This window comes from Herpailurus yagouaroundi, unplaced genomic scaffold, assembly GCF_014898765.1.
Source record: "Herpailurus yagouaroundi ecotype Mexico unplaced genomic scaffold, PumYag 29, whole genome shotgun sequence".
Taxonomy (NCBI): domain Eukaryota; kingdom Metazoa; phylum Chordata; class Mammalia; order Carnivora; family Felidae; genus Herpailurus; species Herpailurus yagouaroundi.
In genome coordinates, this window is record NW_024412377.1 from 98839125 (window position 1) to 98857902 (window position 18778).

Below are 18778 nucleotides of genomic sequence, written 5' to 3' on the forward strand. Positions count from 1 at the left end.
ATGTATATATGTATATATATGTATATATATATGTATATATGTATATATACATGTATATATATATATATACACATACACGCGCACACACACATGCCACAACTTCTTTATCCATTCATCTGTTTATGGACATTTGGGCTCTTTCCATACAATTGTTGATAGCACTGCTATAAACATTGGGGTGCATGTGTCCCTTTGAAATAGCACACCTGTATCCCTTGGATAAATACCTAGTAGTGCAATTGCTGGGTCGTAGGGTAGTTCTATTTTTAATTTTTTGAGGAATCTCCATACTATTTTCCAGAGTGGCTGCACCAGTTTGCCTTCCAGCGGTGCAAAAGAGATCCTCTTTCTCTGCATCCTTGCCAACATCTGTTGTTGCCTGAGTTGTTTATTTTAGCCATTCTGACTGGTGTGAGGTGGTATCTCATCGTGGTTTTAATTTGTATTTCCCTGAGATGAGTGATGTTGAGCACTTTTTCATGAAGACAACCAAATTTTTAAATGGACAAAAGATTTGAATAGATACTTCACTAAAGAAGGTATACGGATTTCTAATAAGCATGTGGAAAGTTAATCAAATCAATAGTCAGTAGGGAAATGCAAATTAATACTACAATGAGATTCTACTTTACTGAAAGAGCTATGATGTAAGAGAGGAAATACCAAGTATTGGTGAGGATGTGAAAAAAACTGGAAACTTCTACACTGTTGATAGGTGTAAAATGTTACAGACACATTGGAAAATAGTTTGACAGTTTCTTTAAAAGTTAAACATACATTGATCATACAACCTAGTGGTTCCACTCTTAGGAATCTACCCAAGAGAAATAAAAACATATGTCCACATCAAGACTTGCACGTGAATAGTTATAACAGCATTATTCATAACAGTCAAAAAACTGGAAACAACCCAAATATCTGTTAACTGACAAATGGATAAACACAATGTAGTACAACCACACAAGAGAATACAGCACTCAGCAGCCACGGTGAACTTGTGAAAGTGCAAACTGAACTTGTGATTTTAAGGTTAAAAATATAAGAGAAGTGTACTAACTTTATTAATAGTTTTAAAATATGTAAGACTAGGGGTGCCTGGGTGGCACAGTCCATTGAATGTCCGACTTCAGCATAGGTCATGATCTCATGGTTTGTGAGTTTGAGCCCCACATCAAGCTCTCCGCTGTCTGCATGGAGTTCACTTTGGATCCTCTGTCTCCCCCCTTCTCTGTCCTTCTTCCCTAATCTCTCTCTCTCTCTCTCAAAAATAAATAAAACATTTAAAAAATATGTAAGACTACATAAGTTTATATGATGTTATACTTTGGTACCTGTATAAGTCATTTTGGAGCTGACACATATTGTTGCTGATCTGCTGACTTATCTCATTGGTGTGAAGGAGCATCTGGGCTTGCAATTACTCTACTTCTTTGGATTCTTTTTCTGTTTTCCCCACTCTTATGCATGTGCTTAGACAAAGGAACCCAGTTTCTACAGGATAGCCATGTGAACAAGGTCAAAGGCAACAAGAACAAATACAGATTTCAATCTGTCCTGATGGGACAGTATTCCTTATGTTCATGAGATACAAGCCTGCTTGTGATCTTACCTTCCTACCTACCTGCCTACAGACTTGAAATGTTTGACTTGAGTTGGATCTGCTTCCAAGTTCAAGTAGCTATTAGAGCACTTAGTTTCTTGCAGGTTGTCAGATTGAGACCTTCCTTTTTTTTTTTTTAATGTTTATTTATTTTTGACAGAGAGAGACAGAGCATGAGCTGGAGAGGGGTGAAGAGGGAGACACAGAATGTGAAGCAGACTCCAGCCTCTGAGCTGTCAGCACAGAGCCTGATGCAGCGCTTGAACTCACAAACCATGAGATCATGACCTGAGCTGAAGTCTGCTGCTTAACCGACTGAGCCACCCAGTTGCCCCAGAGAACCTAATTTTCTTGATGACTGTCATTTGGAGGCTGCCTTCAGGTCTTTGCAGCCTGGCCCTCTCCATATGGCAACTTGCAACATGGCAGCATGCTCCTTCAAAGTCAGCAAAGGACAGAGGGTCTTCTAGCAAGGTGGATTACAATCTTAAGTACTGTAATCATGTACAAATAATCACACACATCCCATCTTCTTTGCTAAATTCTACTAGTTAGAAGCAAGTCACAGGTTCCATTAACACCCCAGGAGAGATCACACAAGGGTTAAACCAGGAGGGGCTCCTGGGTGGCTCAGTCAGTTAACTGTCTGATTTCAGCTCAGGTTATGATCTCTGGGTTCGTGGGTTTGAGCCCTGCACTGGGCTCTGTGCTGACAGCTCAGAGCCTGGAGCCTGCTTCAGATTCTGTGTCTCCCTCTCTCTCTCTCCCTGCCCTGCTCACGCTCTATCTCTCTCTGTCTCTCAAAAATAAATAAACGTTAAAAAAAAACAAAAACCCAGAGGTGGGAAATGTAAGGCTATCCATCACAGTCCACCCTCTGATCCCCAATGATTTGTGTCCCTCCCACATAAAAAAAAAAAATACATTTACTCCCTCCCAAATTCCTCAAGAATCCCATACCATTACAGCATGTGCTTAAAGTCTAGAATTTTATTACCTAAATCAGGTTCAGGTATGGATGAGGCTCTTAGGTATAGCTACAAAACTAAAGGCAAGCTATCTGGCTTCCAACACATTCAACATACAATGGAGGAACAGAGACAGTAGAATAGTTACAGACATTCCATTTAAAAGGGAAGGGTAGGGGCACCTGGGTGGCTCAGTCAGTTGGGCGTCCGACTTCGGCTCAGGTTATGACCTCGCGGTCCATGAGTTCGAGCCCCGCGTTGGGCTCTGTGCTGACAGCTCAGAGCCTGGAGCCTGCTTCTGATTCTGTGTCTCCCTCTCTCTCTGACCTTCCCCCATTCATGCTCTGTCTCTCTCTGTCTCAAAAAAGATGAATAAACGTTAAAAAAAATAAAAAAATAAAAGGGAAGGGGAGGAATAGAAGGTAAAAAGGAATTAAGGAGTTACCAGTTCAAAGCAGTGTTGAAATTCAGCCTAGCGAAATCCTGCCAGAGCTCCTTGATTAGATTTCAAGGCCTGGGAATAATCCACTCTTTGGTTAATAGCTCTTGGTTCTGCCGTCAGAGTCATCTTTCCTTTTTCATGAAAGGTAGCACGTGCTTGCAGGTGCGTCCTGCCGGTATAATTATGGAGATCTAATAGCCTCCTTTGATTGTGTATTCTTTCTGTCCCATTCAGTTTAAGTTGGCGGTGCTTTTGCTGACATAAATTTCTCAAATACATTGTGAGTCTCCTGTCAATTTCCCCTTGCACAAAAGCAACATTTACTGTTCTTTTTGAGACATGCTCTCCTTCACCCAGGATAAGGATGCAGAGATGGTTAAAGGACAACTCACACTTGGAAAGGTCCTAATGTTGGACAAGTTATATGGGGCATACACCCCTGATCTCTGGAGGGGACCCTTTGTGACTGACTACTCTTGTGATCCTCTGGTCTTCCTGAGGTTTTAATAAAAGCTTGTACAATCAATCACTACCTGGCTTTTGCTCTAGGCCAAGGCTTTTCTCTAGGCCACAAGCTTGAAAGTCATTTCCTAGTTCTAACATCTTTTGCCATTCAGAGAGACTAAGAATTTTTAAAGTCATCAAGTCCTGGTTCCTTTTTGTTTACAGTTCTTCTCTCAATTTTTATCTCTCCCCTTGCATTTTATGATGGGCAGCAAGAAGTACCTTCAACACTTTGCTTGAGAATCTTAGCTAGATAGCCCAGTTCATTACATACTTGCTCTGTTTTTCCCATAATTGCAGGAGACAATTTTGCTACATTTTCTGTTACCACCCAACAAGAAAGCCTCTTCCTGAAGTTTCCAATGACATGTTTCTTATTCCCTTTTGAGCCCTCACTGGCAGCATAGTCCAAGTTTGAATTTCTGCTGACAGTCTATTCAAGGCAACTTAGGCTTTCTCTATCATGCTCCTCAAAAATTCTTCCAGCCTGTAACCAGTGCCAGAATCACTCTTAATGGTTTACGTATTTGTTACAGCAGCACTGGATTTTCAAAATAGAACCTTGTGTTTCTAAGTTTAATTGATTATATCTATTAGAATTTTAAATACATGGGAAGGTTCTGTATGTTTGTAAGAAATTTCAAAACCCATCAACTCCTTCCTAAGCTACCCAGTGATGATAAAAGAGATATTATTTACTTTAGAATCTGACAAAGGTACTATATCATCAGGAAAGTAAAGAAATACATATTTTAAAGAGATACTCTATCCTCTGTAAGAGTCCAAGTATACTTATGAGAGTAAGTATAGTGATAAAGAAGAAATAAGTTTAAATATATAAGTACTTCATAACAGTTTAAGTTTAAATATAATAGTAAATTTTGTAATCCTTGTGATGTTTCACTTGCGTGTGTTTCTGCCTTTTTTTTTTTTTGTAAGTTTATTTATTTATTTATTTAGAGAGAACAAGTGGGGTAGGGGCAAAGAGAGAGGGAGAGAGAATCCCAAGAGCCTAACGTGGGGCTAGAAGCCACCAACCATGACATCATGACCTGAGCTGAAATCAAGAGTCAGATGCTTAACCAACTGAGCCACCCAGGTGCCCCATGTGTTTCTGCTTTTTAAGGCATTTGTTGTCTTTAAAATATTCAGATATAGGATATGCATGATTTTAGGAGAATTTAATTAGTTTGGAAATTAAAGGTAAAATGGGAAATGCATTGTCAAATTTACAAGCTTTAGTTTTATATGAATTTTTAGAGAAATACTGCTTAATCTACTTACATAATTAAAATATTAAGGATGAAACAAGGTACAGATAGCAGCCCAACTGTACCTCTTGATGTACAGAGGTCCCCTGAAACACTAAAGAATTTAATCAGATGGTGGAGCTCCAGAAAGATTCGTGGAGGAGACCTGGAAAGCAGCGGAACGGAGACATGAGTCAGAACCCGGTACCAGTCGCTATTCAACCCCAGAGCGGGGAGGGCGGCTCTGCAATGCCGCTGTCCTGACTCCCTCTAGCGGCTCAAACAGCAAAGCCCGCCTTCCCTGAGCACCAGAAAAAGATGCTTGCTGCTAGGGGCATCTCGCTCTCCAACAAGTTTCATTTGATTAGCGAGACCCAACAACAACAATAACAACAACAGGCCCAGAAATGTCTTCCGCCAAGGTTCTGGTGAGCTATTCATTCACCCTTTCCACAAACACTCCCTGCGTCACTAGGCGCCGCAATCCGCTTGAGTATCTCTAATGATGACACAATGCTTCCTTCTTTTCAGCCCGCCGCTCTATCCCTGCAACCTGTACTCACTGGCTCTGCGTTTGCCCTCTGGAGCTGCACAGCAGCCTCTCTTCCACCTGACAGCCTTCCAAATATTGGAAAACAGCCTCCTGTCACCGCACCCTCCCCCACTGCCTTTAAAACGCTTATCTTCTCCAAGCCAACACCCTAGTTCCTTCAACTGCTCTTCCTTTGACCCACTTTCCAGTTTCTGTTCCAGTTACTTTCCTCTGGAGGCATTTCTGGTTTGTCAACATCCCCCGAAAATGCACTGACTGTAAGAACTGCATCCACTCCCTGGGAAGTGACCCACCTGTCCCACATGTTGGGGTTCGGGGCAGGGGAGGGGCTGCCACCACCTTCCTGATACATAACACAACCACGGTTCAGTGCTCTTTGGAGCAGCTTTGTCAAATGATGAACAGAAAGCTGAGATTTCTCCTGTCTGGATTTTCCCCACATGAGGCAAGTTCACACTTGCCTTACTTTACCTGCTTTGTAGCCCTGAAGCATTTGCTGTAGTTGGGCAGAACTCCTCAGTTTCCCAAATAATAATATATGCCAACAACAGAAGGCAGATGGCCAGGTCTGGGTGAGCTTTGCCTGCCAGTGACCAGAGAGCTCAAAAAAACCCTCAAGAATGACAGCCTCCCTTGTGAGATTGAAGCTTGGCAACCCAAGAATGGGTTCTGATCTTCAGGTTAGGGACATCTGACTAGCCTAAATCCCTTCTGCTGTAGTTTAAATTCATTTTCTCTCATACTGCTCTGTGGGGACACAGAGGGGAAAAAAAAAGACTTAGTGTCAATAATGTAATATCTCTTTATAGTTTCAAGACTGATATTCAGTCTACTCACACCTCTCTTCTCTGAACTAATGTAGACTCTTCCCTGAAGGGCTATTTTTCAAAACCTTTCAACATTTACTTTGTCTCCCCTGGCTCCTTTCCAATGTCTCTGTAACATCCTCCACTTATGGGCCCCAGGACTGAACAGTATGTTTTAATGACTGATATTGGCTATAGATTAAGAATTATATCTGTGAAAATATTTCCATCATAGCATAGCTCATTGTTACTAAGATTTATATCCCTAAGGACTCCCTGCTTGGCATATATAAGTTATGTTTCTAAACTTTCTTTGTAGATCAGATATCTGGACACAGTTTTCCACAGAAACAATGTTATATCTGGTACTTACTTGAGCTCCCAGCCCAGGCAACAAAAGCCAATTTATTTTTTTTTAATATATGAAATTTATTGTCAAATTGGTTTCCATACAACACCCAGTGCTCATCCCAAAAGGTGCCCTCCTCAATACCCATCACCCACCCTCCCCTCCCTCCCACCCCCCATCAACCCTCAGTTTGTTCTCAGTTTTTAACAGTCTCTTATGCTAACAAAAGCCAATTTAATTCACAGAGCAATACTGACATCAGGCTGAATTTACATAACAAGAATTCCCTAATCTTAAGAATAAGAGACACAGGTAGATAGAATGGGAATTTCTTCCTCGTTTTCTCATCAGAGGCTGCTGTTTGGGAAAATTTGAAATGGGAGACTCTTAACTTTGGGTATTTCCTTCCTTCTTTTCTGGCCTTCTCCCACCTCTTTGGGTCCTTATCCCAGTATCCTGTTCCCAATATTCTAGTGTTACCCAAAGTCTCCTATGGTGCTGCCTATATCTCCCCACATCCCCCAATTCTCCCTGCTTCAACACAATCCTAGTTCCCCTCTCCCACAACACAAGCATCCGTTCTTCTAGTGAAGCTAAACTCAGGTAGGTGTTAGGATGACAGGCATCTCATTGAACCAATTGCCATGAATGAGTTCTCAATAATGTCTCTGGTTTTAAATGGATAGCTTATGGGCACCTGGGTGGCTCAGTTGGTTAAGTGTCCGACTCTTGGTTTAAGATCGGGTCATGATCTCACGGTTCATGGGTTCGAGCCCCGCCCTGTGTCAGGTTCTACACTGACAGTGTGGCACCTGCTTGGGATTCTCTCTCCCTCTCTCTGTATTTCTCCCCCCTCTTCCTGCCTCTCTCCCACTTGTGCCTGCTCTTTCTCTAAATTAAATAAAAATAAACAAAAAAAAATAAATGGGTATCTTAGTTATCCACAAGATTCTCATTTGTGCAGTGTCAGGAAATGAAAAATACAGGTAATGTAAGGGAAGATTTTAGTGAATATAGAAGCCATTATGGTAGATATGCTTGCTCTGCCTTACTTGGGACTCTATTCTAAATGTTACCTGCTTTCCACAGATTCTCTCCTTCCTCCATTTCTGAATCACAGATCAAATGCTCCAGATTGTTTTTCAGCAGTTACAAGATTTAAAAAAAAAAAGTTTTTGAGAAATTGCCATCCTTTTGAGAAAGTTAGTGAAAGCAACCAGACCCCCTCTTAAAAAATTTACATACTGTAGGATTCCATTTGTATAAAATTCTAGAAAAAGCAAACTAATCTATAGTGATAGAAAGCAAATCAATGGTTACTCAAGTTCAAGGGAAGAGGGAGAAATGGGTAACAAAGGGGCTTAAGGAAACTTATGCATTGTCTTGACTGTGGTAAAGGTTTCATGGGTAAATACCTGTCAAAATTTATCACACTGTACACTTTAAATATATGTAGTTTATTGTACAGCAATTATATCTCAGTAAAATTGTAAGAAAGGGAAAAATGCAAAGAGCCTAATCTATATGCACGTATATATTTTTCACTTCAGAATTGAAATTTTTTGTTTATCATATTTGCCTCAAGTGTTGTTTATATAAAAGAAATTAAATAAAACAGATTATAGTGATGTCCCTAACCACAGTTCCATTTCTTCACCCCAATCCTTTGAAGCAACTATCAGGAATTCAATGTGTATCCCAAACAGTTCATTTTTAATAACTTCATATGCATACATATGTATTCTCAAGCAATATATATTATTTCTGTGTGCTTTAAAATTTACATAAATGGAGGTGCCTGGGTGGCTCAGTCAGTTAAGCGTCCTGCTCTTGATTTCGGCTCAGGTCATGATCTCACAGTTTGTGGGTTTGAGCCCCGAATTGGGCTCTATGCTGACAGTTAAGAGCCTGCTTGAGATTCTTTCTCTCCCCTCTCTACCCCTCCCCCACTCACGCTGCCTCTCAAAATAAACATTTAAAAATTTACATAAATGACATGTATATTTTATTCCACAAATTTCTCTTTTCTTACAAGTCGACATCATGTAGAGATAGAGATATTTTACATATGGATATATTATGTTATAGTTAGGTACAATCCATTCCTTCAAATAACGTTACAATAATTCATATCATAATACAATATTGTAATTAATATCACAATACACTATGGGTATTGTGATAATTCCTATCACAATATAATGTGAATAAATCACATTTTATTTACCCATTTCCTCTCTGACAGGCATTTCAGTTGTTTTCAATTTTTCATACTTATAAGCAATATTGCAAGAAGCTGCAAGGTTTTTAAAACAAGTCGCACGGGATTGGCAGTAGGAGTTACTGGGTAGTGGCCACCAAGTAGACATACACATAGGTTTTCTAGGAGTCAAATGTTGTTAAGGCAAATGTCCGGCTTCAAGGGTCTATGGACTGCACAAAAATAGCCAAAGTTGGATATGACCCTGTCCCCAGACAGCAGCTTAACAAAGCAGCTCTGTGATGCATCCTGCAGAGTTGGAGATGATTCAGAGGACACTCTGGTGGCTGACAAGTTTAAATCTGACTTGGATACAATAGGAATCTGAAGCAGATGACCTTCCATGAAGCAGGTGGGGCAAATGCCTTTAGCAACAAGCATGGGCCATTCACTGTATCCATTGCTATTTAAATTCTTGAGGATTTAATATTGAGCATCATAAAGAGTATGTTCACTGCTTCTAGGTTATTAAGTTTGATATGTATGTATTAAACCTACCTTGTTGACAGCATTATTTGCATCCTTCTGTGTGTAATTTTTACTTTCTTGACTTCGTCTCAGTGGAGCAGGTTAAAACCTCCATTACTATTGTGTTTCCAAAATTTTTTGCTTTGTATATTTTGATACATTGTGATTCAGCATATACATATTCCCAAATGTTATGTCTTTGTTGTGAATTTTACCTTTCATTATTATAAAATTGTACCTCAAGAGTGTGGAGGGAGAACATCCGGCAATCCAGCGGACTGAGACGACACAAAAAAGTTCTGCTTCAGCTACTATTATTATCACAGAGAAACATTGGACAAAATAGTTCTATATATAACTGAGAGAACAGGAACTCTGATTACAGAACCAAAGAGGGAACTCAGACTGGCAGTAAATAAGGGCTAAGACCACAGTAGCCTGTGCAGGGTTGGGATCAACTCTAGGCCCTAAGAGCTCCCAGGATTTTAATACTCTTGCAAGTTAATATGATGTCTGGTGTGAGCAGACGACAACTGGAATTGAGCACTCTTCAAAATCTGAGTTGCTAAGTGCTATGCTGTTGGCAAAAACAAAGTCACACAAATTCCTATGTCCTCAGGCTATAAGTGAAAACAAAAGTTCATCCAGAAAAACTTGAAACCAAGCCAGTGCCATATATTGACATGAGTTCTGAATTTTCACTGTGAGATAGAAATATCAAGCTGAGAAAAAAACATAAAAGCTGGTTGAGAACTGGTGATATATCTAGGACTTGAGCAGAAACAAACTTACAAACACAGTCAAGGGACAATCTAACAACCCCCAAGGCACACAGTTCTTCTCCAGGGAGAAAATGTCCGTGCTGAATATAAGCTCTTAAGAAAAGTTACAAACCACAAGAGAAAAGCATCTTGAAGGTAGGATTACAAAATTAGGTTAGATCAGGAGATTTAATGCCCCCAAAGCTAGAGAAAATAGATCTACAGATGACTGTAAAATAAATGTGTTAAATGACTTACAAGACTTTTTTTAAAGGAAAGAGAAAATATAATGAAAAACGGGAAAATATGTAAAAAGGCAGATTTAGAAAAGGTGCAAATAGTTCTTTTATAAGTGAAACTGATAGCCATTGAAAGTCAAAACTAAATAGAGATATTTAATACCTGAATAGAAAAAAGCAAATTGGAACTGAAGAAATGACTTGGAGTGCAGCAGAAATAAAAATGGAAGAAAAATGAATGAGAATTTAAGAATCACAAAGGACAGGATCATAAATGACAGAAAGGACATCCAGTAAGAGTTGTCGAAGGGGTGAACAGGAAATGGGAAAGAGGTAATATTTGAAGAGTGATTAGTTTTTTCAGAATTGAAAAAAGACGAAGATTTTTAGATTGATGAGTATACTAGGTCAGTATCGATTGCATAAAAAAAACCCCAAAATTCAGTGGATTAAAACAACAATCCTTTAAATCGTAATCCTGTGGAATTGAAACAACCCTTTATTTAAACCATAGTTTTGAGGAACAACTTGGACTTGGCTCAGCTGAGAGGTTAGTGGGCAGATGTGGTCAGCAGGCAGTGGCCTCACTCACATAAGCTGGCTGAGAAATAAAAGGGAAGAGAATGAGGCTCAGCCCATGACGGCTCCCTGCAGGGTGTTCTCTGTTTTACTTGGCAACAGTTAAGCCAAAGCCAAGTTAGCAGCAATCGAAGGCCTCTGTGTTCCGATTTAATGTTTTGCAGCTGGGTTTTCAAATGTGCTGTTGTATGCTTGTTCTGTCCTTTTACACGGATTGTGACAGATGTTGACTTATTGGGAACAACTTGGTTTTAAGAGGGGAGTTGGAATCATTTTCCTTAATAACCTGGTATTTCTTTTCCTCTGTTGCAAACCTGAAGTAGCAAATTGTTAGTTTTACCCATGACCTTCCAAATTCAGTTCAAAGTATCTAAATAAAAAAACAAATCTCCTTGGTCAGTGTTAAAATTTTCTCTGCTAGGACTACAGTACTAAGACTTTTTTTTTTTTTTATTGCGGTTAATGTTTAAAAGAATCAACAGGAATTATACTTACACAATCGTGTAGACTAATGGATGTGACAATTAGGAAAGCTGGGTCTGGATTGTGGGAAATAAAAACAGGTAGAAAAATTGGAAGTACAGACCAATTAAAAAGAGAAAACAAGGGGCGCCTGGGTGGCGCAGTCGGTTAAGCGTCCGACTTCAGCCAGGTCACGATCTCGCGCTCCGTGAGTTCGAGCCCCGCGTCGGGCTCTGGGCTGATGGCTCAGAGCCTGGAGCCTGTTTCCAATTCTGTGTCTCCCTCTCTCTCTGCCCCTCCCCCGTTCATGCTCTGTCTCTCTCTGTCCCAAAAATAAATAAACGTTGAAAAAAAAATTAAAAAAAAAAAAAAGAGAGAAAACAAGATTTTCCTATTAGGGATTTGCTAAACCATAAGTCGCTATTCCTCTCAGCCAAGAAGTGGAAGCTAGAAAGTAATGTGTCCTTTCTAAATAAACTCCACACTAGAATCTTTGATAAACAAACTCATAGGAAAGAAGGAAATCTTGTTAATAATCACAATAGATTTTAGAATGAGAGTAGCCTGTTTACATCTGTTCTGGAAACAATTTGTTCTGGAAAGGGCTCTCAGGCAGGTAATCCTCATACAATTGTTCTACTCAAAATATATAAACTATTGGGCAAAAAACTGAGTGGCAAAAGAGTAAAGTGTCACCTGTCATAGGAAACCACTAACTTAATCCATTCAGGATTAAGGCAGGGCCAGAGGATGAGGGGTTAGGGAAAGATGGAGACCAGAAATCACTGGGGTGCTTCGGGATGAGAGGGGCTGAGGAGATGGCACCCCTAGGCTCCAAATTTCCAAGGATGGTACCTGTTTCAAATTTTCAGACTGGAGTGCCCTTGGACTTGTGATATTAGATGTTCAGATTCGTGGTTTTAAAAATCTGGTCCCTATCAATACACAAAGTCTAAGGGGCTAGGGAAGTGAAAGGAGTCTTTCCTGCTGCCTGGGAAACTGTTGTTACTTTTAATAATTCTGGGGTTTCTGTGCCTTTGTTCTTATTAATCTATAGATTTGGTGTCTCCCTTGGCCTTTTCAGACTTTGAAGTCTTCTCTTAGCTCTAATGATGACCAATCTCTAGCCATATGACCCCACATCCAGCATATCCTATTTTACTCCTACAGAGGAAAAACGCCCAAATTAGAAAAGACCTGAAAAATATGGGGACAAAGTAGAGCTCAAAACTAGAAAAAGAGCGTGACTCTTTGAAGTTTCAGTAAGAAGGCCTTTTCTGTAGGGTACACGGAGGGTACTTTGTGACCCTGTATTTTGACCGCTTATGTTTCTTCCTTTGTGTTAAGACATTGAGAACCAATAAACAGTCTTTCCTACGGCAGTGGCATCAAGGTAGGCCTCCAGGGCCACTAGGAGAACTGGACAGAAATTCAAATAAGCTGTTTCAACCCTGCCTCTGCCTTGGCCAGCCCATCAATACTAGCACATCTCTTCCTGTTTTTTTTTCCACATAGGACTGTGTCCACCCTCAACCCAATTACCAGTTCCCATTCCATTAAAAAAAAAATTTTTTTTTATTTTAGTTTAGTTACTGGGGGGGGGGGGGGAGAGAGAGAGAGAGAGAGAGAGAGAGAGAGAGAGGACCCCAAGCAGGCTCTGCGCTGTCAGCGCAGAACCAGACTCAGGGCTCAATCTCACAAACCATGAGACCATGACTTGTGCCGAAATCAAGAGTTGGATGCTTAACCAACTGAGCTACCCAGGCACCACTGCCTCCCATTCCACTTTGAACAGACCATTTGGAAAAGTGCTTTTTCCCAGCTTAGTCATTTTCCTGCTCTTGGCGTCCTGTCCACCTGCATCTATGGACACCTCTATTGTTGGTTCTCCCAATCCTCATAGGCCAAACTCTCCTGCAATAATCTACACAAATTAGTTATGAACTAGGCATTTGCTCTTTTCACATGAAAAGAGCCTGGGAAGACTTGCAGTTTTAAGATGGTAGAGAAAAGACATTTTATTCTCCTCTCCCCTCTCAGCAACAATTAAGATGAAATAGAAACACATGTGCAGCACTGATGAAACTCGTAGACACTTCTGTTCGTAAATCATACTATATGAAGATAGAAAGTAACTGGAAGATTCCAGCCTTAGAAGAGAAGAGAAAGGTTGAAGACCTGCACCTGCAGAAAATGAAATCACCAAGAAGCAAATGGATTTTGTGCTGTAAAACCCCTGAAAAGCTTAGGTTTAAAGGCACTAGTTGGGGTGAGGCAACTGATGAAAATAAGGAGATTTGTTCCAAACCTACTTAATGAGCATTTCATCCTCACCATCAACCCAAACAAAGGGATAAAACACTTCCCTACATATATTTTTTGGGGCAAAAAATTCTAGTATGGTGGGGTTAGATCCTGGAGTAAAAATATGAATGATGGAAACGTCTCTTTCTTATAGTTCTATTATATACAGCTAAATACTTCCATCATTTTCTCTGGAGAGCTCTTGGCAGAAATCCAAATATTTTTAGATGCATATTATAACTTTCAAGTTACCAAATATTTATAAAACAGTTCATCCCTACATAACACAGATCATATTTTTCTTTCCAGCTTCCTATTACCCAGTCTCCAAAGAAGTGTCCCTATGTTTTGTTCTTCATGTGTCTATAACTCACCACTTATACCAATTTCTGATACTAATTTGAAGCAATTTCTTGATACCAACAGCTATTGCCACAAAATACTACATTACAAACATCCAAAAACTCAGTGCCTTAAAAATAATTGTAATTTATTATCATTGATCTGTGAGTCACCTGAGAGTTGGTAGAGCTCAGCTGGACTCTGGCCTGCTCTGCTGGTTTAGGTTGAATGTGGCTAGGACCAATTGACTGGCTTTGTTCTATTTATTACTCATCCTCCGTGAACCAGTAGGCTAGTTATCAGCATGTTCTGCCACTTCTGATGGCATAGTATGAGAGAGCAAGCACAACCACATAAATGCTTTTCAAGCCTCTGCTTGTAACATAGCTAGCTGCTAATATCCCATTAGCCAAAGTAAGTCACATGGCCAAACCTAGCATCAGAGCACCGGGAAGTATACCCCAACCACATAAGTGGGACAGGGAAAGAGAACAGTGAATATTTTTGAGCAATAATTAAATCTACCACATATGGTACTGTGGAATTATAGAATCACCTCCAAAGAGAAAAAGTCATTTGGTCCAAAGGATTGAGAATTAGAATGGCAGAACTTCTCAGAATGATTCCATAAGTTAGAAGTCAGTGGAATGTCTTCCAAATTCTGAATGAAACGATCTAAATCTAGAAGCCTATATCCAACCAAATTAGTCAGTTATAAGGCTAGGATATAGACATTTTGAGAGATGCAGCGTCTCAATTAATTACCTCCCATATATCTTTCTACTAGAGAATAAGATTCACAAAAAAAAAAGGGACTAAATCTAAGAAAGAACAAGATGACGAATACAGGAAATAGGAAATCTAACAGAGGAGAGAGATGAAAGAAATTTCCAGCGTGACAGCACATTGAAGTTCTGTCCTGTTGTATGAAGAGAAAGAGGCATGCTGAAGCAGAGGGATGCCTCAGGGCTCTCTGCAGTGTGGGAAAATCTAACTGTGTGAAAAATATATAAAATGCAATTGTACAGAATGGGAAAACTCAAGTACATAAACAATGAAAAACTAAACAAAGAAACAAAAAATGGTGCTATTATTAACTCCAGGAAAATACAAAAGATGTATATGAAAAGAAATATAATCATAGTTCACTCTGGTTCAGCTGTAAACAATATTTCACATTAAGGTAGTTATGAAAATTGTACTATTGGAAGGATGGGAAGAAGTGAAATCCTATCTACTATATTAGATAGTTACTAGATAATATACAACATGGATAAATCCGAAGTAAGCAATATAATACATATTATTTAGCAGTATGGAAGAAATGTATGGACTCTGGAGACTGGAATTAGAAAATATAAAGGGTGGGACATGGGATAGCTATTTTTCGTTGCAAATCTTTTATCAACACTTCACTCTTTTGTAAAAATGTGTGCATATATTATTCTGATAAATATTTTAAAGGCTTAGGGAAAGGTAATAAAATAATCCCGTATAATACTTGGTGAGACCAAAGTTCCTCCATTTTGTCATTTATTGACTAATCATTTATGCTTGGCTCTGAGCATCAAAATAATGATTAACAATGCACAGTGTTGGGGCACCTGGGTGACTCAGTCATTTAAGTGGCTGACTTTGGCTCATGTCATGAACTCACAATTTGTGGGTTCGAGCCCTGTATCAGGCTCCACGCCGACAGTGTGGGGTGTGCTTGGAATTCTCTCTCTCTCCTTCTCTGTCCCTCCCCAGCTTGCACTTTCTCTGTCTCTCAAAAATAAATAAACTTAAAAAAAACCCACAAACAATGCACAATGTTTAGTGATTACAAAACAATATTTCCATATAGTTTTGTGATTTGATTCTCACAAGTCTGTAAGATTGATACAAAAGCAAATTTACCATGATACTAATGAATCTTAAGCTTCAGGACCTCTCAGTGAATGAACTGTTTCCTAACCCTGGGAAGGATCACTAGCAATATGCTTATACGTCTTAAGTTTTTGTAAATGGCCTTTTGTTAAGACGACTGTTTCTTTCCAACCTCCAATGCATCATACTTCCCCTTATGTACCCTTGGGCATTATTTCTAAATATATACACATCTTGTATACACCTAATGTGTATTCACAATTTTGTATTCTTTTCTTTAAAAGGGGCTTTCCCCAATAGTATCAACTTCAGGCTCCATAAAACCTAAATTAATCCCTGGTTAAGTATTATGTATCCCATTTTACAAATTAATGAATGAGGTTAAGTGGTTTTGCCCAGATTTCCACATCTGGATTTAAATTCAGGCATTTCCATGTTCAAGTCCATTTTTCTTTCCACTACTCCACAAAACATCTCTAGATGGTGAAAGAAAGGTTAAGAGGAATCAACTACTCTACTGGGAAAATCAGTTCTGGAACGTGGGTGGACAGGAGGCAAACCTGAGCCATCAAGATTCATGTGGTGGTGTTCTGGGTAACAGGTGGAGGCAAAAGATACAAAAGGAAAGGTCACTGAAGACAAATCACGATGACACAAAATCTATCTTCAGCTGGCTCTGCTGAGTGGTTGGAAAGCAAATACACTAAAATGCCTCCTGTGAGACACCACATACTTGGAACAGGAAGAGGTCTCTTTTTTCCAGATGTCTCTTCTTTTAACCTGCTTCTGGGAACAGATCTTGGTATCTCTTTGAGAGAGCCCGTGGCAGGTTGAAGTCAGACGTCAGGAAATCAAAGACATGGATTGAAAGAGACAGTTGTAGGGATTTACCCCAACTCCTCAATGAAGGGAGCCAGACCATGATGAGAGGCAACACACATAGTGGTTAACAGCATGAATGAACTTGGTTTCTGTTTGTGGAAGCTGTACGACTCTAAGCAAGTTATCTACTCTCTATGCCTCAGTTTCTTCATCTACAAACCAGCGTTAGCAAAATGAGTGCAGATTCCCTTGTGTACAATTCAGAATCCATAAATCTAAAACTACTTCAAACCTTATTTGGTGGATAGGGCTGATCGGAACTGATCTGGCAGTGAAATCTAACCTAATTCATGTAAAGGTATTTATTCCATTTAATGCAAAAATTCATATGCCTCCAACAGACACATAAAAAGATGCTCAACATCACTCATCATCAGGGAAATGCAAATCAAAACTACAATGAGAGATCACCTCACACCTGTGAGAATGGCTAAAACCAAAAACACAAGAAACAACAAATGTTGCCAAGGATGGAGAGAAAGGGGAACACATCTGGTCTTACGGCTTTCAGATAAGATACTATGGGTCTGAAGTGTCTCTCTCCTAAGGCCATTGTGAGGATTAAATTAGTAACATTGGAAATGTACTGAGAATAGTACTTGTCATAAAATAAGTACTCTACACAGGCGTGCTATTGTTCTTGGGAAACCCTTCTATAAGCAGATTCCTGAGAGATTTTATCTGACTCCTATGGAGGAGAAATCACTTGTTTATGAGACAATCTAGTTTAAATGCTGGACATTTCTAATCTAATCTTATAATAGCTGAACTGTCCCTTCCTCTAACGACCCTCCACTGGTCATAGTTAAATTTCTGTACAGCTTTTGCAGATAGCTGTTATGTCTGCCCTGTGTCTTCTTTTCTCCGTGATTAATTGTTCATAATACACTGCTCCCAGACCAACCTGTTAGCTCTGCCCGGACACACTCTAGTTTGGTAATATAGCCTTCCAAATACAGTGCCCAAAATAAAACCCAGAAATCCATATGGGTTCTGAGCAGCATAGAGTACAGTCCCTGTTTTTTTCTGCACTCCAGACTATGAAAAACAACTGTGTCAGTATGAAAACAGAAGTGAGATAGGAGGAGATTTGGAAAGACACAATCAAGGCCATCGCAGAGTTTCATTAGAAAAACATACTAAAAAAATTCAATTTCAAGCAATTTTTGTTTCTGGTTTCCCTGAACTACAATGGAAAACAGTCAGCAGCCTAGACCAATTCAAATACAAGAGTCAAACAGTGTAGAAGTAAGGTCAGTGACGTTATACGAATTCATTTACTGTGAAATACTACAGACAGTACTGCTGGCGCCTGTGTGAAGGTCACGGACCATATCCCACAGTCCAAGAAAAACTAATGATATTCCAACAGAAGGAGAAGAAGAACAGAGCTAAATAAAACTCTGACAAGTATCAGCATCAATTTACAGTAAATTACTGAAAAACAGAAGGACACCGCTCCCTCTGGTAGGCAGCTAGACTCTTCCTCATCTCTGGCCGTGACCCCTCTGGTTAAAAAGAACCTGAACAAATAAATCCACTGGAGGGGAAGAAATCCATTTCCCAGGTGGGCAATGTGATCACTCACTCAAGTTCTGACGGGGAAAATATTCTTCTCTTGCAGTGGCCATCTTGGATACCTGCAAAGTGTGCCTAGAATTCTAGATTCCTTGAAATTCTAGATTCCTGAATTCCATCTAACTCTTTGATTTCTGTCACCATCATCAAATGATCTGTACTGCAAATAAAGCAGACTTTGTCCTTGAACACTGGTGAGTAACTTAAAACAAATTTATTTGGTAAACTATACATACATAAATTTACCATTTTAACTATTTTTAAGTGGATTGTTCAGGGGCATTAAGTACATTCACAACATTGTGCAACCATCAACACTCCAAAAAATTTTCATCATCCCAAAGTGAACCTCTAAACACATCAAGCAATAACTCTGCATTCTCCCTCCCCCCAGGCCCTGATAACCTTTTCTGTCCCTGTGAATATACCTATTTTGAGTATGTCATTAATATGATTTGTGGAACCATACAATATTTTCTTCTTAAATCTGGTTTATTTCACTTAGCATAATGTTTTCAAGGCTAATCCATATTTTAGCATATTTCAAAATTTCATCACTTTG

At 39.5% G+C, this 18778-nt stretch overlaps 1 long non-coding RNA gene across 1 annotated transcript in view; it reads right to left on the reverse strand.

The window, feature by feature from the left end:
* Positions 1–18274, reverse strand: part of LOC121014215 (uncharacterized) — a 44429-nt gene extending 26155 nt beyond the window's left edge. The window contains exon 1 of the long non-coding RNA XR_005783112.1: positions 18227–18274. This is a non-coding gene — a long non-coding RNA (uncharacterized LOC121014215). The remainder of the gene's footprint in view (positions 1–18226) is intronic.
* Between the last annotated feature and the right edge of the window lie 504 nt (positions 18275–18778).